This window comes from Tenrec ecaudatus, chromosome 1 (genome assembly GCF_050624435.1).
Source record: "Tenrec ecaudatus isolate mTenEca1 chromosome 1, mTenEca1.hap1, whole genome shotgun sequence".
Taxonomy (NCBI): Eukaryota; Metazoa; Chordata; class Mammalia; order Afrosoricida; family Tenrecidae; genus Tenrec; species Tenrec ecaudatus.
Window position 1 is genome coordinate 59,146,367 of NC_134530.1, and position 20,357 is coordinate 59,166,723.

The window sequence follows — 20,357 nt, forward strand, 5'->3', positions numbered from 1 at the left end:
AAAGGAACCACACCTTACACCACACACAAACACTAGTTAAAAATGGATCGAGGACCAAAATGTAAAATCTTGAAGTATAAAGTTATTGCAAGAAAATATAGGAACAATTGTCCTGCTGCCTGGCCCTGGTCAGGGTTTAATCCTAGGGGGTGGGGGGTGGGGGGGCTGAGGAGGAACAGCAGGAGGTGGGGGGAAGAAAGTGGGACCAAAGGATAGACATTTTGTCACCTTTTTCCCTTTGAATAAATGTCACTTTTTCAGACAAAAGAAGGAAAAAAAGAAAATATAGGAACAAAACTTTGGGATTAAATTTTTTTAAATAATAGGCTACCCAAAACAACATGGAATGCATGAGCAACAGAAAACAAAATAAAGGTGTCTTCATTAAACTTTCATCAGAAGACATATCAAGAGATTAAAGAGACAACCTTTGGGAATGATATCATTGTTATGGGTCAAACATAAAAATATATTAGTTTCTACAACAAAAAGATAAAGAATCCAATGGACTTGCTGTCATGCACAGTGCGTTGAAAAGGGAATTATAACAGATGTACTTGAGGTTAAAATTTAACACTTTATCACTTGATATCCCTTTTGACCAGTTTTTAATTTGTTCTAGTTTTTAATTTTCTGCCTTCTTTTTAATTGAGGTTTCTTTCTGTTTTAATTTGTAATTGCTATTGTTTTGGGGGTTTGTTTCTCTGCATATGAAATCCTGGAGAGGTAAATCTATAGAGAAAGTAACTGGTATAATGGTTTCTTGGGGATACGGCAAGGGAGGTTGGGGCAGATGGGGAGATAATAACAAGTACAAGAAGGAAGAAATTGTTTTAAATAGATTTTAATATGATGTAAGTATTGAATTGTGTGACATGTGAATTATATGCCAATAAAACTTTTAAAAATAAATAAATAAGGACTTTCCTATTAAAAACAAAAATAAAGGACATGAGTAGATACGTTCTCAAAAAGAATATTCAAGTAGCCAACAGAAACATAGGAAGATGCTTAATGTCATTAACCACCAGAGAAATTTAAATCAAAACCGTAATGAGATGCTATTTCCCTCCCATCAGATTGGTCAAAAAAGGAGGTCATGCTCAGCATTTCTCAAACTTTAAAAAGAAGTGGAGAAAAATTCAAGCCGGGCAAATATTGAACACAGCAGGAGGCATCAAAGGAAGATGTATGCCAAGATATTGGAAGTTGGCTGCCTGATCAACTGACCGGAAGAGTCCATATTTGCACCAATCCCAAAGAAAGGTGACCCCAAAGCATGCAGAAATTATAGAACTATGTAATTAATATCACATGTAAGTAATTTTTTAATTGGAGCGTTTTTAATCTATTATTCATTTATTCACTTCTTGTTAAACCTTCCATTTTAGTCTGCGCCCCTGTCCCTCCTTGACCTTCTGGTAGCCATCAAAGCTTCTCTACATTTCTTCTTCTTTGTTTTCCCTTATAACAATTATGATATCAAATATTTATATTTGTAAGATTGACACATTGCTAAGCATAATGTTCTCTAAATCTATCTATGTCCTTTGGTGTTGAAGAGAGTTATTGGTTTTTATCAATGCATAAAACTTCCTAGTATGAATTGACCAGAACTTATTTATCCATTCCTCTATAGTTAGGGTTTTTGGTTGTTTTGATGATTTTGCTATTGTGGAAATGACTGCACTAACTTTAGTGTACATATGTCTGTGTGTGTTATACTCAATTTCTTTAGGGCATACACCCAGATGAGAGACAGCTGAATCATAAGGTACTTGCATTTGCATTTAAGGAAGTGCCATACTAATTTCTATAACGGTTGTACAAGTTTGCAGTCTTGCCAGCAATGTAAAAATGTTCCGATCTCTCCACATCCTCTCCAGTATTGTTATTTTTTGCTTTATTGAATTTTGCCCAAAGTGTCAGTGTGAAGTGATATATCATTGTTGTTTTATTTTGTATTTCTCTTCTTGTTAATATTGCAAATATTTCTTCATATGGTTGTTGGTCACCTTTATGTCATCTTTTGTAAGTTATCTATTCATGTCTTGTGCCCTTTAAAAAAAGTTGGATCATTTGAATTTTTCTTATTAACATGTTATAGTTTTCTACAGATTTTGAAGGTCATCCACTTATATGATGTATTATTACTGAATATTTTTTCCAAATCTGTGAGTTCTCTGTCGACTCTTTGATAAAGTCTTCTGTTGTGCATAAATGTTATATTTTTATTAGGTCCCAGTTCTTTATTTTATTTCTATAGTGTGGATATTTTTTGTTGTTTGATAGTGTGTTTATGTCTTATATTAGGGTTCTTAAGTTTATGCTTACTTTTCATTGATGATCTTAATAATTGTGTGATTTATATTTAGGTCTTTGCTCCATCTTGTGTTTGTTTTTGTATGTGGTGTGAGGTATGGGTCTTGTTTCAGTCTTTTGCAGAAGACCTAGTTTTCTAGCATCATATGTTGAAGAGGCTATCTCGTGTCCATTTAATGTGTCTTAGTTCTTTATTAAGAATTAGGTGTAGCCCAGCGGTTGTCAGCTGTCCAGGCCAGCACAATGCCTGGACAGTGTTGCACTGTTGGAAGAGCAAGTGCTGCCCAGTGAGGTCTGGCTCCATGCACTGTTTTAGTGTTGTGGTCGCATTACCTCTGGGCAGCATTTTGCACCTTTGAGAGTGGAGCGACTCCTCCTGTGGAGTTGGTCCTAGTCTGGATGCAAACTTTATAAAAAAAAAAAGAATTAGGTGTATACATGCTGACGATAATTTTAAAATGTTAGCAGTAACACATCAATAAAGAACTTCCAGTAATTCAAGCTGCACTTAGAAGAGGATGTGAAATGAAGAAGATCATTGCTGACCACAGATGAATATTGGCTGAAAGCAGAGAATATATAAAAAATATTGAATTTTATTGACTATGCAAAGTCTTTGTACTGTGTGGATTATACCCAACTACGGATAACATTGCAAAGAACAGAGATTCCATAACCCTTGACTGTGCTCATGGGAACCTGTATGCAGGCAACCATTCAAACAGAACAAGGGAATATTGCACGGTTTAACATCAGGAAAGACGTGCATCAGGATTGTATCCTTTGACTGACTTTATTTAATCTCTAAAGTGAGGAAATAACCTGAGCAGCTGGACTATTTGAAGAATGTGGCATCAGGATTTAATGAAGGCACATTAATCACCTGCGACATACAGGTGAGCCATCCTTGCCCGCTGAAAGGGCAAAGGACTGTAGGTGCTGGTGAAGAATATCAGAGTGTAGCCTTCAGAATGGATTGCAGTCTAACGAGCACAAAACTCACTAACAGACCATGAGCCAACATCACGCTAACTGGAGAAATTATTGAAGCTGTCAAGAATTTTCTTTTATTTGGATCCATAATCAGTCTCATTGAAGCAGCAGTCAAGAAATCACATGCTACATTGCACAAAGCTGCGGCGCAGATCCCTTTAAAGTGCTAAAGAGAACTGAGGGCACTGAGTACTGAAGTGCAGCTGACTGAAGCCACGGTGTTTCCATAGCCTCAAAGTCCCTATGAAAACCAGAGAGTGAAAGGGAGACAGAGACTGATGCATTTGAATTATGATGTTAGCCAAGAATATTGAAAGTACCATAGATCTCCAGAAGAACAAACCAATCGGTCTTGGAAGAATTATAGCCAGAATGCTCCTCAGAAGTGAAGATGGCAATGTTATAGAGGGTCTCAAAAACACACAAACAAAACAACAAGGCAACTCACTGCTGTCAAGTCTATACAGACTCCTAACGAATCTGTAGGGCAGAATAGACCTAGCCTGTGGGTTTCCTAGACTGTAACTCTTTACGGGAGTAGAAAGCCTCATCTTTCTCCCTCAGACTGGCTGGTGGCTTGGAACTGCCAACCACTAACCTCTCTGTTAGCAGTCCGAGGCTAACCCACTACGCCACCAGGGGAGACTAGTCCCTGGAAAAACACGTGTTGTTTGATAAAGTGTAGGATCATCAAAAGAGAAAAGACTCTCGAGGAGATGAATAGACACCGTGGTCCTCGAGGACAGCGTTTTCTTCTGTTTTCATAGGGTGCAATGAGGCAGAGCAAACTCAATGGCACCTGACAATCAAGCGAAAAATAACAAATGTTGGCGGGGATGTGGAGAAATGGGAGCCCTCATCCACTGCTGATGAAAACAAAGACAAGAGACAGTCATTATGAAAAACAATCTGACAGTTCCTTGGAAACTAGAGGTACAGTTGTTACATGACCTAGTAATTGCTAAGTATACAATAACAAAGTGGATGGAGCATAAGCCCACCCCTACCTTCTGGTGGGAGTGACGTCAAAAATTTCAAGTTGCTGTAAAATAATTTAAGTGGTCTTCTTTAATTGGCAACATCCTACAACACAGCAATATAAACACAAATTTATATGTATATGTACATATATAATAATACATTTTTACAAAATAATACTTACCCTTCCTATATAAGATGCATTTTGATATTTTCCTATTCTCTTAAATTGTACTATAATTATAACTTGCAATTTGAAAAACATTGTTTTTAAGAAAATGAAAATAAAAGAAAATGAAAAGGTAGACATAAATTGGAAACAAAATTTTTGCAATTCATAAGTTTGATATTGAATTTGTATGTAGAGTGCTCGCTTCGGCAGCACATATATTAAAATTGGAATGAATTTGTATGTAGAATATATATGTGTACACACATACACATACATAGGGGGTTTAAAATTCATGGAAAATGGAATTAGAGATAGTGGATTTTCCACAAGTTTTTTGAAGTGCATTCATATATATATATCACACATATGTTAAATTACATATATTATTTAAACTAGTATATTAGTCTTTGCATTATTGATTTCAGGGGAGATATACATAACAATATACATAAATCAATAACACAAAGACTAACAAACTAGTTTAAATAATGAGCAAAGGAAAAATTAAACATAATTAAAAACAAACAAAAATAATGGACAAAGGAGGCGAACACTAAAAAAGGTAAACGAAATATTTAAAAATTCTCAAAAATGTTAGTCATCATAAAAATGAAGTGAGAAAGCACAATAAGAAAACCCTATGCCCCCCCACTATCATGATCCAAATTCTCCCTTGCAAGTCTGAATAGAGCAGAGGATGTACACTGGTACAGATAGGAACTGGAAACACAGGGAATCCAGGGCAGATGATCCCTTCAGGACCAGTGTTGTGAGTGGCAATACTAGGAGTGTAGAGGGAGAGTGGGTTGGAAAGGGGAAACTGATTACAAGGATCTGCGTGTGATTTCCTCCCTGGGGGATGGACAACAGAGTAGTGGGTGAAGGGAGACGTCGGACAGGGCAAGATATGACAAAATAATAATTTATAAATTATCAAGGGTTCATGAGGGAGGTGGGAACAGGTAGGGAGGGGCAAAAATGAGGACCTGATGCCAGGGGCTTAAGTGGAGAGCAAATGTTTTGAGAATGATGAGGGCAATGAATGTACAACTGTGCTTTACACAATTGACGTATGTATGGATTGTGATAAGGGTTGGATGAGCCCCTAATCAAATTATTTTTAAAAAGAACGTAAAAATAAGATAGCAAATATACAATTTTAAAAATCTATAAATAAATAAATGCATTATTAAAAGCAGATCTTATCAGAAAAAAACAAAAAAGAAAGAAAACCTTTTCCTGTCCATTAAAGCTAAAATTAAGCGGGAAAGACGTTCAGTGAGACAACATCAAACATTGACATGAGTAAAGAGAGTCTGGACCTCTCAGACATAGCTGCTGTTTATGTAAAAGGTACAACCACAACTGAGTCAAAGGGCTACAGATTGCATGATTCCAGTTACACCAAATGTCCACAAAAGGCATGTCTCCCAAGTAGATTGTAGATTGGTAGTTGCCTGAGACTGGGGCTTAGGAAGGGGATTAGCTGTAAACACGCACTAGTGATCTGATTGGAATGTTGGAAATGTTCTACGGCTTTATGGTAATGATTATATACTTAGTAAATTTATTGGCTATCATTTGATTTTATGAATCATTTACATACTGTATATATTCGTGTATAAACCGAGTTTTTCAGCCCATTTTTTATGCAGTTTTTGTGGTAAAATTAGGTGCCTCGGCTGATAGTCAGGTCAGCTTATACTCGAGTATATATTGGAAATGATACCTCAATAAAGTGAAAAAAAAAGTTACATGGAAAAATAGCACACCAAAATTGTAACAGTGGTTCTTTCTCATCAGTAATACTATATGTGAACTTTATTCTTATATTGTTTAGTGAGATAATTAGAATAAAAACCATTATTAGACTGCCAAAAAATTGATCAGCACGTCTTGCTATTGTTTTCGTTAGGTGCCAGTGAGTGGGCCTCAAGTCCTAGGCACCCTCCGTACGACAAAGCAAAGTAAAGCACTGATGCTGCACCCGCCCCACCCTCTTCGCTATGGTCGAGTCCATTGTTGCAGTTCTGTGTCAACCCACCTCCTTGAGGATCTTCCTCTTTGGCGGACCCTCTACTTCATCAGGCATGCTGTCCCCCTCCAGGGACTGGTTCCTCTGATCATATTTCCAAAGTACAGGAGAGGACATAAAGTCTAGCTATCCTCATTCCCAGCAGCATGCTGCCTACACTTCTTTGAAGACATATTTGGTCATTCTTGTGTCAATCCATGGTGTTTAACATTTTTCACCAACATCATAATTCAAATGGATTGCTTCTTATTGGTCTTCTTTATTCACTGTCCCGCTTTTGCATGCATAGGAGGCGATTGAAAACAGCATGGCTGGGTTCGCTGCACCTTAGTCCTCAAAGGGACCTCTTCCCTCTTTCACACTTCAAAGAGGTCGTGTGGAGATCTGCCCCGTGCAATACAGTGTATGATTTCTTGACCGGTGTTTCCAAGAATGTTGATTGTGGATCCAAGTAAACACAATTTCAACCATTCCTCTGTTTATCCCAAAGTTCCAAGTCTTGTCCTATTTCCTTACCCAGAAGAAATGAAAATATACCCATACACAAGAACATGTGTAGAAAATGTTCATAGTTATTCTACTCTTAACAACTGGACCAACACTAACAACAACTGGAAACATGCTAAATGTCTGACGAGAGAAGGAACCAACAAACGGTAGCATATTCAAAATGGAATATTATTCAATAACAAAAAAGAATGGATGTATCTAAAATATTATGATGAATAAAAGAAATCAGACACAAGGAGTACATATAACAAAGCTAGCCTATGGCCCTAGACATGAGGCTGATGGCTGCTTATAGGGAACAGAGATGGTGTGGAAGGGGTTCTGGGAAGACTTTCTGGGCTCATGATGATGTGCTTAATTTTGAATAGGTGGTTTCATGAATATGTAAATTTGTCAAAACTTAATAAATTTTTCTTTTACTATAATATTTTGAAGAGTTAATTTAAAAAATTTTTTTCAAAGAAGTCTATCTAGATAAGACAGGTGGGATAAACAATCTGGAGGAGAAAGCAATGGAACCGAGGGTTCTGGGGGGACATAGGAGAAGGGGAGGTGAGGGAAAGGAAGTGGGTGTTAACAAAACCAGGGATAAGGGAACAACAAATGATCCAAAATCGATGATGAAGAGGGTGTAGGAGGCCTGGTAGGGCTTGATCAAGGGCAATGTAACCAAGAGGAATTACTGAAGCCCAAATGAAGGCTGAGCATGATAGTGGGACAAGAGGAAAGTAAAAGGAAATAGAGGAAAGAACTAGGAGGCAAAGGGCACACATAGAGGCCCAAATATAGGCATGTACATATATAAATATATTTTTATATGATGATGGGGAAATAGATCTATGTGCATATATTTATGGGTTTATTATTAAGGTAGCAGGTGGACATTGGGTCTCTCTCTACTGAAGCACTCCCTCAATGCAAGAACACTTGATTCTATGAAACTGGCATTCCATGATGCTCACTTTCCAGACACGATCGCGGAAGACCAATATGTGCATAAGCAAATGTGGTGAAGAAAGCTGATGGTGCCTGGCAATCAAAAGATATAGCATTTGGGGTCTTAAAGGCTTGAAAATAAGCAAATGGCCATCTAGCTGAGAAGAAACAAAGCCCACATGGAAGAAGCACACCAGCCTGTGTGATCACAAGGTGTTGATAGGATTAGGTATCAAGCATCAAAGAACAAAATATCATATCTTTGTGAATGAGGGGGAGTGCAGAGTGGGGACCCAAAGCACATCTGCAGGCAATTGGACATCCCCTTATAGAAGGGTCTCGGGGAGGATACGAACCAGTCAGGGTGCAGTATAGCACCAATGAAACATACAACTTTCCTTTAGTTCTTTAATGCTTCCTCGCCCTCACTATCATGAACCCAATTCTACCTTACAAATCTAGCTCGACCAGAGGATGTACACTGGCACAAGCAAGGGCTGAAAACACAGGGAATCCAAGACAGACAAACCCCTTAGGACCAATAATAGGAGTAGCGATATGGAGGGTAAGGGTAAGTTGGAGTAGAAAGGGGGAACTGATCACAAGGATCTACATATAACCACCTCCCTGGGAGACGGACAACAGAAAAGTGGGTGAAGGGAGATGTTGGACAGTATAATATATGGCAAAATAATAATTTATAAATTATCCAGTGTTCATGAAGGAGGCGGGTGGGGAGGGAGGGAAAAAATAAGGAGCTGATACCAAGTGCTCAAGTAGAAACAAAATGTTTTGATAATGATGATGGCAACAAACGTACAAATGTGTTTGACACGATGGGTGTATGTCTGGATTGTGATAAAAGTTGTATGAGCCCCCAATAAAATGATTTACAACTTTTTTCAAAGAAATTAAATCAACAGTAGTATGTCATTGTTTCATCATTTGGCAGTGTTATAAATAGAACCAAGTTAGAAATTCTAAGAGTGGTTATCCTTGTGTGACGAGATAGTTGTGGGAATGGAATACTTAGGACTTCTGGAAAGTTGGTCATAGTTTATTTCTTGATCTGAGAGTTTCATATTTTCAAATCCATTGACTTGTGCAATTTGCTGTACTTATTTATATTTTAATTTTGGAACCCAGTGATGGCAGGCCTGCAGTAAGCAGACAAATCAGGTGAAAGTGTATATTAAGCTATAAAAGTCTGTAGGTTAATAACATGAAAATATGTTCATGCTACACTTATTGAAAAGAGCAAGATATAAATATTAGAGATTCAAAAACCCAAAAAAAAAAAAATTGCCAGCAGCCATCTATGTTGAGCTGTGAGAATGTACTGACTCTTTTTAATTTTTTTCCTGGTGAAAATATACATAGCAAAATATGAGGAATACCCCCAAACTGGAATTGTGTTGCGTGTAGCAGAGCCTTCTTAGTATGAATTTTTCCCACCAGGCAAACATTGGACAACACGCTCTAACTTAGTCCACCCAGGGCTGTGCTCTGGAAAGGTTCTCTCTGGTCATGGTGAAATTTTTTGTAAAAGCTGTTTTCCTCAAACTTTGCTTTCTGTGATGGCTGAATTAAGAGAACAACGTTCAGCTGGGAAATTCTGTTTCCTGCTCAGGAAAAATGCCACAGAAACTGTTTAGATGTTGAACACAGCTTACAAGGACAGCACTATGGGAAAAACTCAAGTTTACAAATGGTTTTCTCATTTCAAAAAAGGTGAAATGTTGACTGATGACAAATCTCATTTTGGATGTCCATCAACTTCCTAAATGGACGAGAATATTGACTCGTAGTGCATTTGGAGTTCATTCCACCAGGTCAGACTGTTAATCAAACTTTCTATTTAGAGGTTCTGAAAAGATTGCATAACAGTGTGTGACAAAAAAGGCCTGACTTGTGGCAAACAGGGAACTGGTTTTATCACCACAACAATGTACCTGCTTACGCAGTCATCTCAGTGCACCAGTTTTTGGTAAAAAACAACATACCTTTCTTGCCTCACACACCTGACTCACCTGACCTCACTCTGTGCAACTTCTTTTTGTTTCCGAGAATGCAGAGGGACATGGAAGGACGGTGATGACATAGAAGACGTGAAGGAAAAAATGAAGGCGGTGCTGTCAGCCATCCAAACAGATGAGCTTGAAAAATGTTTCCAAGAATGGAACTGCAGATTTGACAAATGTATTAAGTGTAATGGAGAGTGCTTTGGAGGTGATAAACTTGTTTTGTAACAATATTTAAACACAGAGCTTTGAAAAAAAATTTTGTTTGGGGGAGGTACCCCTTTATATATTATAATAATTTCTACATGTATAATTCAGTGACATTGGTTACGGTCTTAAACTTATGCCTACATTCTTGCTGTTCTGCATGAGTTGTACATCTAGACATTGTTGAAATGATGTTTTGCTGTGTATATTTTTTGCAAAAAAAAAAGCACCAACATATGAACCCAAATTCACTGTCTCCTTGGCAGCTTATCTGGGAGAGAGATGAGGCTTTCTGCTCCCATAAAGAGTTACAAAACACACACACACACACACACACACAAAGAGTTACAGCCTCTGAAACCTACACTGTCACTAAGAATCATAATCAACTCGATGGTAGTGAGTTTGTTGTTGCTAGTTTCAGGCAACAAGTTGAGGTGGGGATGGGTGGTGGGCTAAACATCCAACCTGAATGACTTCTGAAAATCTAGAGTCTATAAACTTTTGAAAATATATTCCACGTTTACCCCCTTTTGTTCAATCTTCTCCTACAGAATCTTTGATCAAGACATCTATTAATGGAGTGAAAATGGTGTGTTGGCTACATTTGATCTCCCTTGGCTACGCAAGGGAGGAGACTCCAACTCCACACCAATTAAGGCCAATTGCTACAAGTCAGAGGTCAAACACGTTTCCATCCGCCATCCTTCTTGTACCCAATTGTGACAGTTTCCACTACACTCTCCTGGGTTTGCTAATTCACTGCAATGACCACACAGAACTCATAGACAATCCTCACAATTAGAGGGGTTTACTAGGGACATTGCCAGGTTACCTCAAGTCAGGATCAGAAAACATGGATATCGCCAACAATAGCGCCTCTTCTCAGCCAGCTGCCAAGTGTCCTTAGCCTCTCACCTGTATGGTCCCTTGGTATCTGCCTTGTTCTGTGGCCTGGGATGCTCCTCTGCTGTTCTGCCCCTCATGATCTGTGCTCTTAGTGCTCCGGCTCCTATGCTTTGGTGCTTCCAGTCTTGGGGTGACATGGTCTCTGAAACATCTGCCACTATAGGGAGGGACCTCAAATGTCCTCTGCTGATGACTTTTCTTCCTTGATAGTCCTGGGAATTCTCTCACTGTCCTGAGAGGACTCCTTACAGCCAGGGGAATAGCAAAACTGACCAATATCCAGGTTAGCGTCTGCAACACTTTATTTGTGCGGTCCCACCTGATCGTTTGGTGTGAGTTACAGCGAAATGGATAGAAAAGTCGTAAGTAGTTCATTTCACTTCCCCACAGATGGTCTTGTTGCGGGCTGTCCAGGAGTCTGGGAGAGGCTGTCACTGTTTTACCCAAAGACTGAGACCAAGTTGATTCAAGAAATCAGAAGTTTTATTCCTGCAAGTGGTGACAGAAAGAAAGAGTGGGCTTTCTGCTTCCAAACTGCTTTGAGATTCTGTCCAGATCAAGCAAGCTATCTACCTTAAACTGCGTGACAAGGAATTGGCTTTGCAAGAGTCCCAGGAGGGGATGGACAGGTTTACAATGGTCAGGAGATTTTCTAACAATGAGACAAAAGGCGGCAAGATTCACAAGAAAAAAGTTTACCTTTCTTCAAGTGACTACCAAACCATCAATTGATTATCACTCCAGGGGATGGTAGATCAGATCCCCCGTAGGGTTTCAGCCTCCACACTTATCTAAATGGCTTTACTTCCACTTTCCTAAACTAGAGCATCCTTGAATAATTTAACAGGCTTAAAAGGAATTGTTTAATATAGGGAATTTTTTATTTTAGAAAAGGAGGCTGTTACTTCCTGGATCCTTTTTAACAAACTAAATCTCAACAGATAAATCCCAAATTATGTTATATTTTTAGTGTTTGATTAACAGCAGGATATCTCTTCCACCCCCTCTATCAGTCTCATAGTGGAAGAAAGATGAGGCTTTCTACTCCCTTAAAAATGTGCGGTCTCAGAAACCCACAGTAGCAGTCTCCTCTGTCCTCTGGGGCCACTGCGAGGCACATGGAACGCAGTGGCAGTGAGTTCGGTGTTTAAGTATTCTTTTTTTTTTCTTTCTGATATATGGTCTCATAGAAAAGTCGCACTTGTTCATGGAGGCAGTTAGACACACTTTCAGCTCTACCTTGAGTGTTGACTTTCCTTCTATTGCTCGAAGCTGACAGAGACCAATCGTACCTTGGATGGCCACACACAAGCCTTTAAGAGCCAGGCACTACACAGTGCAGGAAGAAGTAGACTAGAAACATTGAAACCGTCTACGGCCATACACCCTGAAATGCGCCCGATCTCGTCTGATCCCAGAAGCTAAGCAGCATCGGGCCTGGTTAGTACTTGGATGGGAAACATTGAAACCAATATTAGGTCAATAGACTGGAATGTCTCACAAAACCATGACCCTAAATCTCCAAATCAAGAAAATAGATTAAAAAAACAAAGAAAAGAAATCCCATGAAGTGTTTGTACATGACAGTATCAACAACTGCTCTCTGTCTCGCTTGCAGTTGTAAATACATATATAACACATCATTTGACAATTCAACCACTCTTAAGTGTACAGTTCAGTGACACGTGCAAGCTCGCTCTTAACCTGTGTAAACGTCCCCATCTCTGCCACCAGAAACACACTGCCTCCCAAACGGTGACTCCCTCTCACCTCTGACCTTCTGCCCCTGGTAACCAGCACATTTTGTTAGTTGCTATGCACTTGCCTATTCTTGTCCGTTTGTGAACATGAGCTCACACAACATTTGTCCTTCGTGAATTATATGCTTTACTCAGTGTAATGTTCTTAAGGTTCCTGATGTTGTTTTGTGTGTCAGAACTTTATTTCTCCTGATGACTGAGAAAAGGAACTTGTTCACTCCAATTTCCCCCATTGTAATGCAAATGGCCACCAGGACGCTTTTGACACTGATACAATGTGTGTGAGATATCATGGTTGACCGATGAGGAGGGATTTTACCCAGGATGAAATTTACACTTGGGGTTGATTGCAAACTTTTGGGTTGATACCACAGAGGGAAAGTGTTTTTGCAGGGAACTGATATCAGGAGCTCAAGTGGGAAGAGAATGCTTTGAAAATGATGATGGAGGCATATGTGCAAATGTGCTTGACACACGGGATGAATGTACGGATTGTGATAAGAGATGTAAGAGCCCCCAATAAAAGTATTTAATAAATAAAAAGAAAGTGTATATGCATAAAGCAAGGACATGACTTTTGGGAGACTAAAGGGTAGGTGAACGTGTCCCCTACAAAGATGTGTTTGTTACATTGGCTCAGCTGTGATTATCAATTATTTCTTAGTTATGCAAGGATGGAATTCTCCCTCATTAGCTGTAAAGCTATTTGCGTAGACTGCAACACCATGACAGCCCTAATCTGCTGGAGGGAGTTCCTCAGGCGACCGCATCACTTTTTATCTGATGGGAGCTAGAGGACGGAGGAGCAGTGGAACGGGAGAAACCTGACTGCACTAAGAACAACCACTTGGGAGTGGAGCACTAATTCTTGCTGCTGGGGTCTCTCTGCTGAGAATCTCCTAGACCAGGGGTGTCACACTGGCGGCCCATGGGCCACCTATGGCCACAAGGTCCGTGATGCTCTGAAATAAAATGAAAATAGAAAAATTGTTATGAAGAAAATAGCGCTTAGAGGAGATCAAGGCAATACGGTAAGCACAATTCCCTTGTTAACCCTTTAACTACTGAAGACGAGTACACACGTGTTCCAGGGCCTCTCCCGGGGGCCTGTGGACGTGTCTAAACGCGCTCACTCAGTTTCAGTGACGTTTGGAAGCGATAGGTCCCCGGCTCTCAGTGTCACATAATGTAACCGGATCCCAATAGCGAAAAGGTTAGAAAGAGCCCGTTGGGCGGTGCTGTTATGAATCATCCCTAGCGGCAGCCTAGTTCACATTTTAGAGGGAAGCCATTACCATTGTGCATCATGTTTGTCAGCTGTCCAACATTTTGTTTTTTATTAGTTACTTTGTTATGTCTTCCGGTCACAACACAAGAGGGAAGTGAAAACTAGGAGGAGGAAAGCGCTGGTAAGTTTCGGGTGAAAAAAAGAATAATTTTAGTTTTATAAATACATTAATAAAATCAATGTTTAAATAAAAGCAATTATATAGCGTTTTAATTGTCTTATTCCATATTCCTGAATCCTCACTTCAAAATAGAAATTTAACAAAATTTGTAAATGTGATGTGGCCCACGCGAATCTAGCCTGTTGCACCAAATGGCCCGCGTTTTAATTGAGTCTGACCCCCCTGCACTAGACTTATTGATGCCAACACACATGTAGATCTCTATGGAATGGCAGAATCTAAGGAATGGCAGACCTCCAGAAAGGAGTCGAAATGGGACAAGGACATTTCCCAGGCTGGACAGAGAAAGAAAGCCTTCCCCTCGAATTAAAGCCTGCATTTGGAAATCTAGCCTCAAACTATGAGAGAATAAAATTCCATTTGTAAAGCTACTCAGCAGAATCCGAGAGTATTTCTGTGGTAGCAGCCCTAGATAACTACGGCAGAATTTTGGCAAAGCTGCTGCTAGAAACTTCTTTAAAGTATTCAAAGGCAGAGATGTCACCTTGAGGTCTAAGATTCACCAGACCCAAGCCATGGTGCTTTTAATCACCTCATATCATGAAAAAGTTGGACAATGAATAAAATCGATATTTTAATATCATAGTGCCAGCAAAGAATATTGACTATACCATGGACTGCCAGAAGAATAAACAAATCTGTCTTGGAATAAGAACAGGAAGAACACTCCTTAGAAGAGAGGATGGCAAGACCCCCAATAAAAGCATTTAAGAAGAAACAAACCACCTTTGCCGGGATCCACAGCTTAGTGGAAATAGGGATATGCAAACTCCAAATGCCCTGTCTTGGTGGGGTTAGGCGAGAAAGTAAAGTGATTTCATTTTTTAAAAAAAGAGAGAAGAGAGGATGGTAAGATGTTTGTTTCATTTTGTGCATTTTGGAGTCACCAAAAGGAAGAAGGACATTATGCTGGGAAGAGGGTCAGGTGAAAAGAGAAAGATCCTTCACAAGCTGACATCGTGATTGCAACAGTCTACAGAAGTAGAAAGACTCGGTTTTCTCTTGTGGAGCCACTGGTGGTTTTGAACTGCTGATCTTGCAGTTTAATAGCCCAACAAGTAATCCCCGATGCCACCAGAGCTCTTTTTCTGGCACACAATAGATTTGCAAAAATTTTAGTGTCTGTTCCTTCCTTTAGAATAAAAAAAGGACTGTCCTTGAGAGGATTTGGCTGTGGACATCTTGTGAGAGGTAGGAGAAGAAAGAGAACCTGGCTCTCTAGGCCAAAGGAATATTTCCAGAAGACAGGTGAAGTAGGTACATATTTTGGCGTCAACTTGAAGATATGAAAGTGTAGGGGTGGAGCCTTGCCTGTCAATCAGGTCACAGTCTGATGTTGTCTCCTTGTGGGCATGACCTTCTCATGAGGAGGGTCCTGGGAACCTCCCCCTGTCTCTGTGCCTTCACCTTTCTACTGTGAGCCACATGGAGATTTGCCAGAACCTTGTGAAGCGTCCACCACCATTGGATCCACAAGGCATTCACTGGCCTGTGACTTACCTGCATTTTGGATCATTGCATGTGGCTGCAGGAGTCTGAAGAGCAATTGATGGACTAGTATTGGACTTATGGGCTTGATCTGGACTGGGCTGGGATGTTTGCCTGACATAGAATTACTTCTTGATATAAAGCTCTTTCTTATCCACATGTGAGTGTCTCTGGATTTCTTTCTGTAGTCAACCTGGCCTAATACAAAAGGGCTTCTGAGAGAGGCCAGCATGCCCACAAACTCAATGCACACTAGTTAAGGTTTTTGCCAACTATATATAATCTGACTGCTTCCCTCACTCTAGGAAATGGTCTCTATAGGTTTGGTCACACATACAGGTGCCAAGTTTAAAGTAATTGAAATGGAAGGAGACAGACATCTAGTGTCTAAGACACAATAAATGTTCTTTTCCTTGTGATTTCCTTGTTTCAGCCCAGAAGTTGAAGGTTGCTGTGTTTACAGTGTTCTGTTGTTCCTACGCAGTTACAAAGGGAGGGGAACATGATTATCTGTCTAGGTCTATGTCTTCCCGCCCCGCCCCCATCCCATTGGCCTAAATGTTTTCTCTTATTGCTGTCTGTTATTATTTTTTTCATTAAAAATTATTATGGAGTTTCGGTGAAAGTTTATGAAGTAAATTAGTTTCTCATTCAGCAATACATAGATGCTTTGATATTCTTTGATATTGATTGTCATCCACAAATCTCCCCACGGGCACCTTGGGTTCTCTGTTTCTGTTTTGGCAGTTTTCCTGCCCCTCTCTGCTTCTTTAGCATTGTTTCTGGGATAATACTGGCCAAAGCCATGGTTTTGAAAGGTCTAAATGGAACAGTGCAGAATTCTTCAGGGAAGAATAGACCTAGATGAAGGATAAGTCAAGAAACAAAAGCTTCACAGTTTGATATTTTTGTTTATTAAAGGTTTCTATGATTCTGTAGTAGCATTTTAAATTTATTCTCATGTCTATACAATGGAATATTCATCCCTCCAAATTATTGATACATGAGTAAACATAGAGCACATGCTAAGTGAAAAAAAATTACAAAAGGCAGCAAAAGGCCACAAACTATGTATATGATTTAATTTAATTCATATGTAAGTTACAGAAAAGGGAAATTTACAAAGATAGGTTAGTGGGCATTTAGGGGTGAGGGAGCAGTGACGGGTTTATTCTGGGGTTGTCAATAGAGTCCCTATGAGTTGGAATCAACTTGATGGCAAGGAGTTTGCATTTTTGAGTTTTGGGAAGGTGTTTTAAAATAGGCTGTGGTTAAAAGAGACGAGGTTTGGTTGGATAGGGACAGGTTGGACCCTCAGAATTTCCAGGTCTGGAAATGGTAGAATAATCAACCACCACCAGCAGCAGGCTTTTTACACAGTTACAGTCTCATCTACACTCACAATGGCAGTTATACTCTGGGCTATTGGGTCACTATGAGTCAATATTGACTCGATAGTTGTGAGGGTTTTTTAGAGAAGTTCAAAAGGACAGAATTTCCTCAGAGACAAAGTTCAGAGGGTTAGGAAAAAAGGGAGAATGGAAGTGGGAAACACAGGGAGGAAGTGGGATAAGTGATGGTACACATTGAAGGGATTGCAATGAATGAATGGAAACAAAGTGTGTCTGAATTGTTGAATGTAAAACCATGACCTTTTCTTTAAATCGTCACCAATTTCATACTAGAAAGATTAGAAAATGACAAAAGAAATAAATGTGACTTTGGTGATGGTTGCAAATATTTGGAATAGTCAACAGTCCATTGAATTGTACATTTTAAATGGATGAATTATATATTAGATCAAGTATCCCTCAATATAATCCCCCTCTTTAAACAAGCAAACTTATCATGAATTTTCAAAGAAAATTCCAAGACCTAAGCTAACTATTTCAATGTTCAGCAACTCCCAGCTGGCATCCCCTCTGTGAAAACATCTGAGTTGACCAGTGGTTGACCCCCTTGTCATGGATTGACATGACATGACTTGTGTACTCATTTATGCTACCTACTAACTTTCGCAAGTGTCTTCATTCTGAACCCAGGTCCAGGAGTTATGTCTTCTCTGTGTTCTCTACCACACCACAACATGAACTTGTTGAACCTTGGAGTCAGTCAGTTCAGATGGTCTGACTTTCTTTTATTAGCTATGTGGGCTTTGAGCGAGCCACTGAACCACTACAAGCACTTCCTCCTCTATAAAATCCAAAACCAAATTTACTGCCAGTAAGTTGATTTTGACTCATAGGTACCCTATAGAACAGAGTAAAACTGCTCCTGTGGGTTTCCAAGACTGTACCTCTATGGGAGAAGAAAGCTTCATCTTTTTCCCTTGTAGCAGCTGATGGTTTCGTGCTGCCAACCTTGCGGTTAGCAGCCCAGCACCTAACCACGGCTCCACCAGGGCTCTTCCTCTGTGCAATCATGCAGACAGATGGTCTCTCTCAGGCCAGAGGAGTACGTATGACAGTCTTGGTAAGCAACGAGTTGCTGTTCATATGCAAAGTATGTCAGACGATATTTGCTTCAAACCTCTTGTTTGAGGTATGCTTCATTTTTGATTTATTGAAACATATCTCATTTATTTTATTATTTTAATTGAGAGCCTGAGGAAATTCATTTTTTAAAGGATTTAATTTTTTAAAAAGTGCAATGCCCTTGCATAGTTCAGAAGTTAAAAAGGTACAGAGTGGAGTATCTCCCCTTGTCTTCTTTCATCTAGCCCCAAATATGTTCATTTCCTGTGTAGTTTTACAGACTTTTCAAATGCATACATAGCCAACTATATCGTTGCTGCTGTTGTTTTTAGGGGGATTATTTTGTCAACTTTAAAAGTTCATTTTGTAATATAATTTCTGTATTACTGAAAGAAATATTATTATTATTGTAATTATAGGAAATTTCAAGAGTCTCTTGACCAGCTGCCCTACAACAATTACTATTACTTGCCATCCTTGGCCTTTTCACCAGCATATTCCAAACTACCTAATTCATTAGTATCCAACATACTCATCTTTACTGCATTTTCATTAGTCCCGGGTCTTTATCCATTAGAATCTTAAGAACAAAGTTCATGGGAAGAATGACGTTTTCCTTCCTCAGTGGAAAGCAATCTAGAAGGATGACGATTCTACAGATTGCATTTTCCAAGGATGAAACCTGAATGGAACACTGGCTTCAAAAACTGGCTTGACTCATGATATATGATTTCTTCTTTTTGACTCATCTTGCCATTCACATCTTGGTTTTCTCCACTGTCTCATGGTTTGTGCGAGCTTGGAGGGAGGCCTTTGATGTCGTACCATTCATTCTACCTTCCTAATGTATTTGGTAACGATTTACTATTTTTAATATACTTTAATGGTTCCATCTTTAAAAGATAAATTCTGTTTTGACAAACATCCCCCTCCAACCACCACTCTGTTTCTCTAATATTCGTCACAAAACTTCTTTTTAAATTTATTATTATTTTTTTAATTTTCAAAAACTTCTTGAAGAAAATTTTCTTCCTCATTGTCTCTTCTTCTTCACTTCTCATTCTCTCTTCAGCCCACTTCATGCTCTTGTGGATATCAATCCACTCTATTCCGGATCAACAAATACTTTCTAACCTTATAAGCATCTCTTGGGCCTCATCTTTCTTGCCCTTTCAGTGGCATTTGACAAACTGGCAATTGATCCCCTTTATTAAAATCCTATTTACTTGCCTTCTGAGATGGCACATTTTCTTGATTTTCCTTCTACTTTATTGATCATCTTTCTGTTTCTGAGTTATCATGTTGGACTGTCTCAGAGCTAGTACAATTTATACTCTTTGGGTAATGTTATCTAATCTATGTCTTATACAGACAATTCCTATATTTTTTCCTGTATCTGTAATCTCTTTCTCTTGAACGCCAGACTTAAATGACGAACTGCCCATTTGGCATTCTACCTGGACATTTAAAAGGAATCTCAAATGAACATTGAAGACATTACCATGGTTCCTTATCTGGCCCATTCCCCCAAATCATCTCTAGTCTTCTTTTCAATAAGGAAGTGCACCAGTCACCTACATACTCAGGCAAAAATTCTGAGTTATCTTTGACTCATCTTTTTTCTCACTCTCAGGATCCAATTTATGAGCAATTCTAAAATAAGAGGCAAGCGCCTAAAATCAGATTTACTTTTGCTTGTAGGCTATGTTAAGAGAGTTTCACATCACTCCCTTAATTGGTTGTTGTTCTTCGTAGGTGCCACTGAGTCTGTTCCGACTTGTAGTGACCCTATAGACAACAGAATGAAACACTGCCCAGGCTGTGGCATCCTCCCAACTGTTCTTATGTCTGAGCCCATCGATGTCGCCACAGTGTCAATCCATCTTGATGAATGTCTTCTTCTACGTTCCCAAGCATGAGGCCCCTTCCCAGGGATTACTCTCTCCTGATAGCATGTCCAAAGTACATGAGATGTGGTCGCACCATCCTTGCCTTGAAGGAGCATTCTGGATGTACTCTTCCAAGGGAAGATATGTTTGTATATCAAAAGACTTCATCAAAAGGCTAAAAGGAGAACCCACAT

General features: G+C 39.4%; 1 non-coding gene across 1 annotated transcript; it reads left to right on the forward strand.

The window, feature by feature from the left end:
- The first annotated feature begins 2,533 nt into the window (after positions 1-2,533).
- Positions 2,534-2,732, forward strand: LOC142438352 (small nucleolar RNA SNORA74). The gene has a single exon (XR_012782740.1). It is a non-coding gene; the product is annotated as a small nucleolar RNA SNORA74 (small nucleolar RNA).
- The last annotated feature ends 17,625 nt before the right edge of the window (positions 2,733-20,357 follow it).